The sequence below is a fragment of the Symphalangus syndactylus genome, chromosome Y (genome assembly GCF_028878055.3).
Source record: "Symphalangus syndactylus isolate Jambi chromosome Y, NHGRI_mSymSyn1-v2.1_pri, whole genome shotgun sequence".
Taxonomy (NCBI): Eukaryota; Metazoa; Chordata; class Mammalia; order Primates; family Hylobatidae; genus Symphalangus; species Symphalangus syndactylus.
In genome coordinates, this window is record NC_072448.2 from 24,297,073 (window position 1) to 24,306,179 (window position 9,107).

Consider the following 9,107-nt stretch of genomic DNA (forward strand, 5'->3'; position numbering starts at 1 on the left):
AGAAATTGATAAATTCCTGGACAAATACACCCTCCCAAGACTAAACCAGGAAGAAGCTGAATCTCGGAATAGATCAGTAACAGGCTCTGAAATTGAGGAAATAATTAATAGCTTACCAACCAAAAGAAGTGCAGTACCAGACAGATTCAAAGCTGAATTCCACCAGAGGTACAAGAAGGAGCTGGTACCATTCCTTGTGAAACTATTTCAATCAATAGAAAAAGAGGGAATCCTCCCTAACTCATTTTATGAGGACAACATCATCCTGATACCAAAGCCTGGCAGGGAAACAACAAAAAAATAGATTTTTAGGCCAATATCTGTGATGAACATCAATGTAACAATCTTCAATAAAATACTCTCAAACTGAATCCAGCAGCATATCAAAAAGCTTATCCAACATCATTAAGTGGGTTTCATCCCTAGGATGCAAGTCTCCTCAACACACATATCAATACATGTAATCCATCATATAAGCAGAATCAAACACAAAAATCACATGGTACCTCAGTTGATGCAGAAAAGGCCCTTGACAAAATTCAACAAGGCTTCATGCTAAAAACTCTCAATAAATTAGGTATTGATAGGACATATCGAAAAATAATAAGAGCTATTTCTAACAAACTCACAGCCAATATCATATTGAATGGGCAAAAACTGGAAGCATTCCCTTTTAAAACTGGCACAAGACAGGGATGACATCTTTCACCACTCTTATTCACCGTAGTGTTGGACGTTCTGGCCAGAGCAATCAAGCAGAAGAAAGAAATAAAGGGTATTCAGTTAGGAAAAGAGGAAGTCAAATTGTCCCTGTTTGCAGATGACATGTTTGTATATCTAGAAAACCCCGTCATCTCAGCCCAAAATCTCCTTAAGTTGATAGGCAACTTCAGGAAAGTCTCAGGATACAAAATCAATGTGCAAAAATCACAAGAATTTTTATACCCCAATAACAGACAAACAGAGGCAAATCATAAATGAACTCCCATTCACAGTTGCTTCAAAGATAATAAAATACGTAAGAATCCAACTTACAAGGGATGTGAAGGATCTCTTCAACGAGAACTACAAAGCACTGCTGAATGAAATAAAAGAGGATACAAACAAATGGAAAAACATTCCATGTTCATGGATAGGAAAAACCGATATAGTGAAAATCGCCATACTGCCTAAAGTAATTTATAGATTTAATGTCAACTCCATCAAGCTACCAATGACTTTCTTCACAGAACTGGGAAAAACTACTTTAAAGTTCATATGAAACCAAAAAAGAGCCCACATTGCCAAGTCAATCCTAACTAAAAAGAACAAAGCTGGAGGCATCACACTATTTGACTTCAAACTATACCTCAAGTGCACAGTAACCAAAACAGCATGGTACTCTTACCAAAACAGAGATGTAGACCAGTGGAATGTAACAGAGTCCTCAGACATAATAACACACATCTACAGACATCTGATCTTTGACAAATCTGACAAAAGCAAGAAATACGGAAAAGATTCCCTATTTAATAAATGTTGCTGGGAAAACTGGCTAGTCATATGTAGAAAGCTGAAAATGGATCCTTTCCTTACAACCTATAAGAAAAATTAATTCAAGATGGGGTAAAGACTTAAATGTTAGACCTAAAACAATAAAAACCCTAGAAGAACACCTAGGCAATCCCATTCAGGATATAGGCATGGGCAAGGACTTCATGTATAAAACAACAAAAGCAACAGCAACAAAAGCCAAAATTGACCAATGACATTGAATTAAACTAAAGAGCTTCTGCACAGTAAAAGAAACTACCATCAGAATGAAGAGGCAACCTACAGAATGGGAAAAAAAAGTTGCAATTCATTCATCTGACAAAGGGCTACTATCTAGAGTCTTCAAAGAACACAAATTTACAAGAAAAAAAACAAACCTATCAAAAAGTTCCTGAAGTATATGAACAGATACTTCTCGAAAGAAGACACTTATGCAGCCAACAGACACATGAAAAAATGTTCATCATTGCTGGCCATCAGATAAATGCAAATCAAAACCACAATGAGATTTCATATCACACCAGTTAGAATGGTGATCATTAAAAAGTCAGGAAACAACAGGTGCTGGAGAGGATGTGGACAAATAGGAACACCTTTGCACTGTTGGTGGGACTGTAAACTAGTTCAACCATTGTGGAAGACAGTGTGGTGATTTCTCAAGGATCTAGAACTAGAAATGTCATTTGCCCCAGCCATCCCATTACTGGGTATATACCCAAAGGATTATAAATCATGCTGCTATAAAGACACATGCATACGTATGTATATTGAGGCACTAGTCACAATAGAATACACTTGGAACCAACCCAAATGTCCAGCAATGATAGACTGGCTTAAGAAAATATGGCATATATACACCATGGAATACTATGCAGCCATAAAAAATGATGAGTTCATGTTCTTTGTAGGGACACGGATGAAGCCAGAAATCATCATTCTTAGCAAACTATCACAAGGACAAAAACCAAAACACTGCATGTTCTCACTCATAGGTGGGATTTGAACAATGAGAAAACGTGGACCCAGGAAGGGGAACATCACACACTGGAGACTGCTGTGGGGTGGGGGGAGGGGGAACGATAGCATTAGCAGATATACTTAATGTAAATGATGAGTTAATTGGTGCAGCACATCAACATGGCACATGTATACATATGTAACAAACATTCACATTGTGAACATGTACTCTAGAGCTTAAAGTATAATTTTAAACAATTAATTAATTAAAATAAAATAACCACTTTCTCTCTCTGGTGATTTTCTAGTTTCTCCTGTAAGAAAAATTTCTAGTATAAATTTCCGGACTCTGTTTCTTTCTTTAGGTACCCAGTCTCACCAAATAGAAAGACATAATTTTTGCCCAAAGCCCTATTGTGGTTTGGGGGATTATTTGGAATTTTAGGATCCCTCCTCAGAGTAGCTGGCCTGACAAAGTCTATTGCTGAAGTTAGGATATGGGGAGCCTCAGAAATTTTTTCCTTGCTATTCATATGATTAGAAGTTAGGACAAAAGATGTCACTCTTCCAACCATAGAGATCTCTTCCCTCCTTCAGAGCATGGCCATCCACTCCATTTTTGAGGTATAATGTCTTTATAGGACAGGGGTAAGGTCCCAATACTGACAGAAGAAAATGCTTAGGATTCTAACAGGTTTTTAAGAATGCTTCAGTAAGGGCCACTAAATCTGATTTGCCTTGGTCCTCTTTGTGTTCTAAGAGAAAAAGGAAAAGTGTAGGTCTTTGAAAATGCATCAGTAAGAGGCACTAAATCTGACCTTTCTCAGTCCTGTTTGTGTTCTAGGAGGAAAACTAGTGTTTCTTCTGCTGTTACAGTGAGCACAACTATACCCATTAGCAGGATGCAGGAACAATTACAGGTTCTTGGGCAAGAGGGGGATCTGCTGCTGCATTGGTGACTGCAACTATTCTGGTCAGTAGGGTCCAGAGACCACTGTTGGTTCTTCAGTGTGTGTGTGGGGTGCAGGACAACAAACCCAAAACACTGGCAGTTTTTTCTATCAGATGGAAAACACCCAGGCATCAACAGGCTCACTCTTGAAATGTATCCTAAGCCTGTGGGAAGAATTTGGCCCCAAACCCTGAAAAAGAAGCAGCTCATTTTTTTTTTTCTGCACTATGAGCTGGCCCAAATAATCTCTCTCTGATAGGGAAAATGGCCACGTGAGAAAAGCATAAATTACAAAATATTCTGCAGCTTGACCTTGTCTGTAAGAGGGAAGGCAAATGGGGTTAAATACCTATGTCCAAGTTTTCTTTTCATTGAAGGATAATCTACAACTATGCAAAGGTTGCAATTTACAATCTACGGGAGGACATATCAGCTTACCTCCATGTCATAGACTTTCTATATTTCCACTTCCTATTAATGATAAGGCTCCTCAATCTACCCAACCCAGAAGAATACAAGCAAAGAAATCTCCAACGGACCACAAACCCCCCCACCCCCCGGTTATCAGTTATGTCCCCATCAAGATGTAGAGGGAGGAGAATTTGGCCCAATCAGGGTACATATCCTCTTCTCCGTCTCTGATTTAAAGCAGATCAAGGTAGACCTGGGGAAGTGTTTAGATAATCCTGATAGGTATATCGATTTTGTACAGGGCCTAACCTTCTACCTAACTTGTAGAGACATCATGCTATTGTGAGATCAAACACTATCATTTAATGAAACGAATGCAGCTTTAGCTGCAGCCCAAGAGTTTGCAGATACCTGGTATTTTAATCATGTAAATGATAGAATGACAGCTGAAGAAAGGCAAAAATTACCTACCTGTCAGCAAGCTGTCTCTAGTACGGATCCCACTGGGACCTCAACTAAGATCATAGGGACTGGAGTCACAAGTATCTCTTAACCTGTGTTCTTATACAACTAAAGAGAATTAGGACTAATTCTTTTTTTTTTTTTTTTTTTTTTGAGACGGAGTCAAGCAGTCCTCCTGCTTCAGCCTCTCAAATAGCTAGGAACACTGGCACACATAACACACCTGAGTAACTTAAATTTTGTTGTAGAAACAGAATCTTGCTGTATTGCCCAGGCTGTTCTTATGCCCCTGGCCTCATGTGATTCTCCTACCTCAGCCTCCTAAAGTCCTGGGATTAGAGCTGTGGCCTGATGTGACCTTATGTGGCCTGATTCATAGTTTATTAATGAATATGAATTTCCACATATTTATAAATTTTCTAAATTTCTTTGTTATTGATTTCTAATTCCATTCAATTGCAGTTGGAGTACATACTTTATTATTTCTTTTTTTTGAGACGAAGTTTTGCTCTATTTGCCCAGGCTGGAGTGCAATGGTGTGACCTTGGCTCACTGCAACCTCCACGTCCTGGGTTCAAGCGATTCTCCTGCCTAAGCTTCCCAAGTAGCTGGGATTACAGGTGCCTGTCGCCACACCCAGCTAGTTTTTGTATTTTTAGTAGAGACAGAGTTTCACCATGCTGCCCAGGCTGGTCTTGAACTCCCAACCTTAGTCTATTGGCCACCTCAGCCTCCTAAGTTCTGGGATTACAGTCATGAGCCACAGCGCCTGACTACTTTATATTGTTTCTATCTGTTTAAATTTATTCAAATTTGTTTAATGTCCTAACATATTGGGTATCCTAGTGAATGTTCTGTATGCACTTGAGCAAAATCTATATTCTGCTCCTGTTGAGTGGAATGCTCTATAGATTTCTCTTCTAGTTGGTCTGCAGCATTGTTCAAATCTTCTTTTTCCTTATATATCTTCTATCTAGTTGTCCTATCCATTATTGAAAGTGTGGTGTTGAATTTTGTCAATATTTCTATTGCAATATTTATTTTTTCCTTCAATTCTGTCTGTTTTTGATTCATGTATTTGAAGTTTTTCTTTCTTTCCTGGTTTCTTGTTTTCACCTTGCCTCTGCTGTGCAGCTTTACATGGCTTGCTTCTGAATCTTTCTAGATTTTCTCAAGTCATACATGAAAGATTCTTTGCCAATGCGCATATTGTGTTCAGTCTAATTGATGCTACCATTTTCCTATAGTGTTAAATAACTTTGTTTCCTAAAAACAATTAAAACTCAAGGTTTGAAAGTATATTTGAAAGTCTATATATTTATAAACTTGATAGATCTTTTTATTTAAAAATATTTTTAAAAATCTACAAATTATTTAAATCTGATTGTTGCTTCAATACCATCATAGTATATTAGCACTGTTATTGTTGCTTCAATACCATCATAGTATATTAGCACTGCTGAAATTTTGTCCATTTCCAAAATTTAAGACTGTTCATGTTTGGGAGGGGCTGTTATGAAGAGCAATTTATTTGTGAAATGTGAATATTTTTATACTATTATAGCAAAGTTATATAGATACATATTAGAGAAAAGATAGATTGCAGTTGTATCATCAACCTAAATTGAGAGCTTTTAATTTGTTATTTAAAACTTATTCCTAGAGTGAATAACAAGTTTTTTAAAAAATAACATTTATATTGAAGTGACTATTGACTCCTTGGAAGTTGCAAAGATAGTACAGGGCGATCCTGTGTTTCCCCTTCACCTAGATTCCCCCAGTGGTTGACAGTTTATCTGTAGTAGAATATCAGATCAGGATACTGATGCTGGTACAGTGTGTGCACATCGGGCTGTGTTATTTCATCTTAAGTACGGGTTCCTATCACCATCAATGCAGTCAAGGTGCAGAACTGTTGCACTACTGTGAGGATCTCCCTCACACTAACCTTCTGGGCTCCGCCATCCCTCTGCTTCCAGCCCACGGGTGTCGTCACCCAGGGCAACCATAAATTTGTTTTCCATTTCAATAAATTTGTCATTTCTGAAATGTTGTATAAATAAAATAAACCATTCATGACCTTTGGAGACTCTTTCTACTTATCACAACACTCTTGAGATCCTTCCAGGTTGTTGTATATGTCAATATTTCATTCTTTTTTTACAGCTAACTAGGCTTTCGTGGATGTATGCACCACAGTATTTTTTAACCATTCACCATTGTTGGTTGGAGCTTTTTGTTGTGTACAGATTTTTGTTGTAAATAAAACTGCTTTGAACAATTATGTACAACTTCTTTGTGGACAAATGTTTTTATTTTTCTTTGACAAATGTCCAGGAGTGAGGTTGCTGGGTGTTATGGTAATTATGTTTGTTTTAAGACTGATAGGCCAGGCGCGGTGGCTCACGCCTGTAATCTCAGCACTTTGGGAGGCTGAGGCAGGTGGATCAAGAGGTCAGGAGATCGAGACCATCCTGGCTAACACAGTGAAACCCCGTCTCTACTAAAAATACAAAAAAATTAGCCAGGCGAGGTGGCGGGTGCCTATAGTCCCAGCTACTCAGGAGGCTGAGGCAGGAGAATGGCGTGAACCCCCAGGGGGCGGAGCCTGCAGTGAGCAGAGATTGCGCCACTGCACTCCAGCCTGGGCAACAGCGAGACTCTGTCTCAAAAAAAAAAAAAAAAAAAGACTGACAGGAGCTGGGTGGTTCATGCCTGTAATCCCAGCACTTTGGGAAGCCGAGGTGAGTGGATCACTTGAGGTAAGGAGTTCAAGGCCAGCCTTGCCAACATGGTGAAACCCCACCTGTACTAAAACTACAAAAAGTAGCTGGGTGTGGTGGCACGCACCTGTAATCCTAGCTACTCAGGAGGCTAAGGCAGGAGAATCACTTGAATCCGGAGGCAGAGGTTGCAGTGAGCTGAGATCGCACCACTGCACTCCAGCCTGGAGACAGAGTGAGACTCTTTCTCCAAAAAAAAAAAAAAAAAAAAAAAAAAAAAGACTGACAGACTGTCTTCCAGAGTCACTTTTTTACTTTACACTCCCACCAAGAGTGCATAAGACTCTAGTTTTGCCATATCTGGCCCATGTGTGTAGTGGTATGTCATCGTGGTCTATATTTGTATTTCCCTCATGGCTAATGATGTTCAGCATGTTCTCATCTTCTGCAAAGATCTTTACATATTCAATGTATTTAATTTTGTTGAAGTGCAGCTCATCTATTTTTTTTTTCTTTTATGGGTTATGCCTTTGATGTCCTGTCTAGGAATTCCTCAAGCCCTATGCCCTGAGTATTTCTTCTGTGTTCTTTTCCTAAAAGTTGTACAGTGAGATCTGTGATGTGTTTCAAGGTAATTATTGTACAAGATGTAAGGTTTAAGTCAAGGCTTTGGGATTGTTGGGCTATGTATATCCAAATGCTCTAGCATCATTATTGCGAAGACTTTGTTCTCCATAGATTGCTTTTGTGAATGCATCAAAATTAGCTGCCATATTTTTATGTTGAGAGGACTCTCTCTGGGTTCTTTATTTTATTCCACTGATCCATGTTTCTGTCCTTCTCCAGTATCAAACTATCTTGATTACTGTAGCTATCTGACTAGACTTAAAATCTGATAGGCTAATTTCTCCCATTTTTTATTCATTTTTCTCCCCCATTGTTTTAGCTGTTCCACACAATTTTGCCTTTCTATACATAATCTTACCCATATCTTTTTAAAAAAATTTTCCTGGGACTATGATAGTTATTAAGTTAAACCTATTTGTCACGTTGAGTGAAATTCATGTCTTTATTTTAAACCATCTAATTCATGTTATATCTTTCCATTTGTTTAGATCTCTCGATAACTTTCGTCAACATTTTGTAGATTTCCACATGTAAATCCTATGAGTATATTATTAAATTTACATTTTGTTTTTCAGTTTTTAAAGCAATTACAAATGGTATGTATATTTCTAACTTTGGTGTCCATATATTCATTGCTTACATATGGAAATATAATTTTTATCTTATATCTGCAACCTTATGAATTCTTTGGAATTATATATATGTGTGTGTATATATACATAAATATACACAAAATCATGTTATGTACAAATAGCAACACTTTCTGAAAGTTGTTGACATATCTTCTGCGTTTTGTCAAATATTTTTAAAAATTCAATTTTATATGATGTGATTTTTCCTCTAAAGTCTGTTCATACGATAGATTACACTGATTAATTTTTAAATAATGGTCCAGCCTTGCACCCCTGGAATACATCATACTTGGCCATGATTTATAGTTCTTCTTATGTATTTTTGCATTATGTAAATTAATATTCTGTTGTGTTTCTGTGTCTCTTTATTATAGATGTATGTATGTAGTTTTCTGGTACTGTTTTCCCCTTGTTTTGGTATGAAGATAATAGTAGACTCACAGTGCTCACTTCAGCAGCATATATACTAAAAATTGGAATGATACAAAGATTAACATGGCCCATGCACAAAGATAAAATGCAAATTTGTGAAGTGTTCCATTAAAAAAAACAGTGGCTTCATAAAATGGATTAGGAAGTATTCTCTTTTCCTTCTTTCCTTTTTTTCTTTTTTTTTTTTTTTAAGAGACAGAGTCTTGTTCTGTCCCCTAGGCTGAAGTATAGTGATGCAGAGATAACTATGATAGCTCACCATAGCCTTGAACTTACGGGCTCAACCGATCCTCTCGCCTCAACCTCCTGAGTAGCTAGGACTGCAGGTGTGCACCACCGGGCTCAGCTAATTTTTTTAGTGTTTGGTAGAGACAGGGC

At 37.8% G+C, this 9,107-nt stretch overlaps 1 non-coding gene across 1 annotated transcript; it reads left to right on the forward strand.

The window, feature by feature from the left end:
- The first annotated feature begins 8,739 nt into the window (after positions 1 to 8,739).
- On the forward strand, positions 8,740 to 8,844 carry LOC129476851 (U6 spliceosomal RNA). Its single transcript, XR_008655134.1, has one exon. It is a non-coding gene; the product is annotated as a U6 spliceosomal RNA (small nuclear RNA).
- The last annotated feature ends 263 nt before the right edge of the window (positions 8,845 to 9,107 follow it).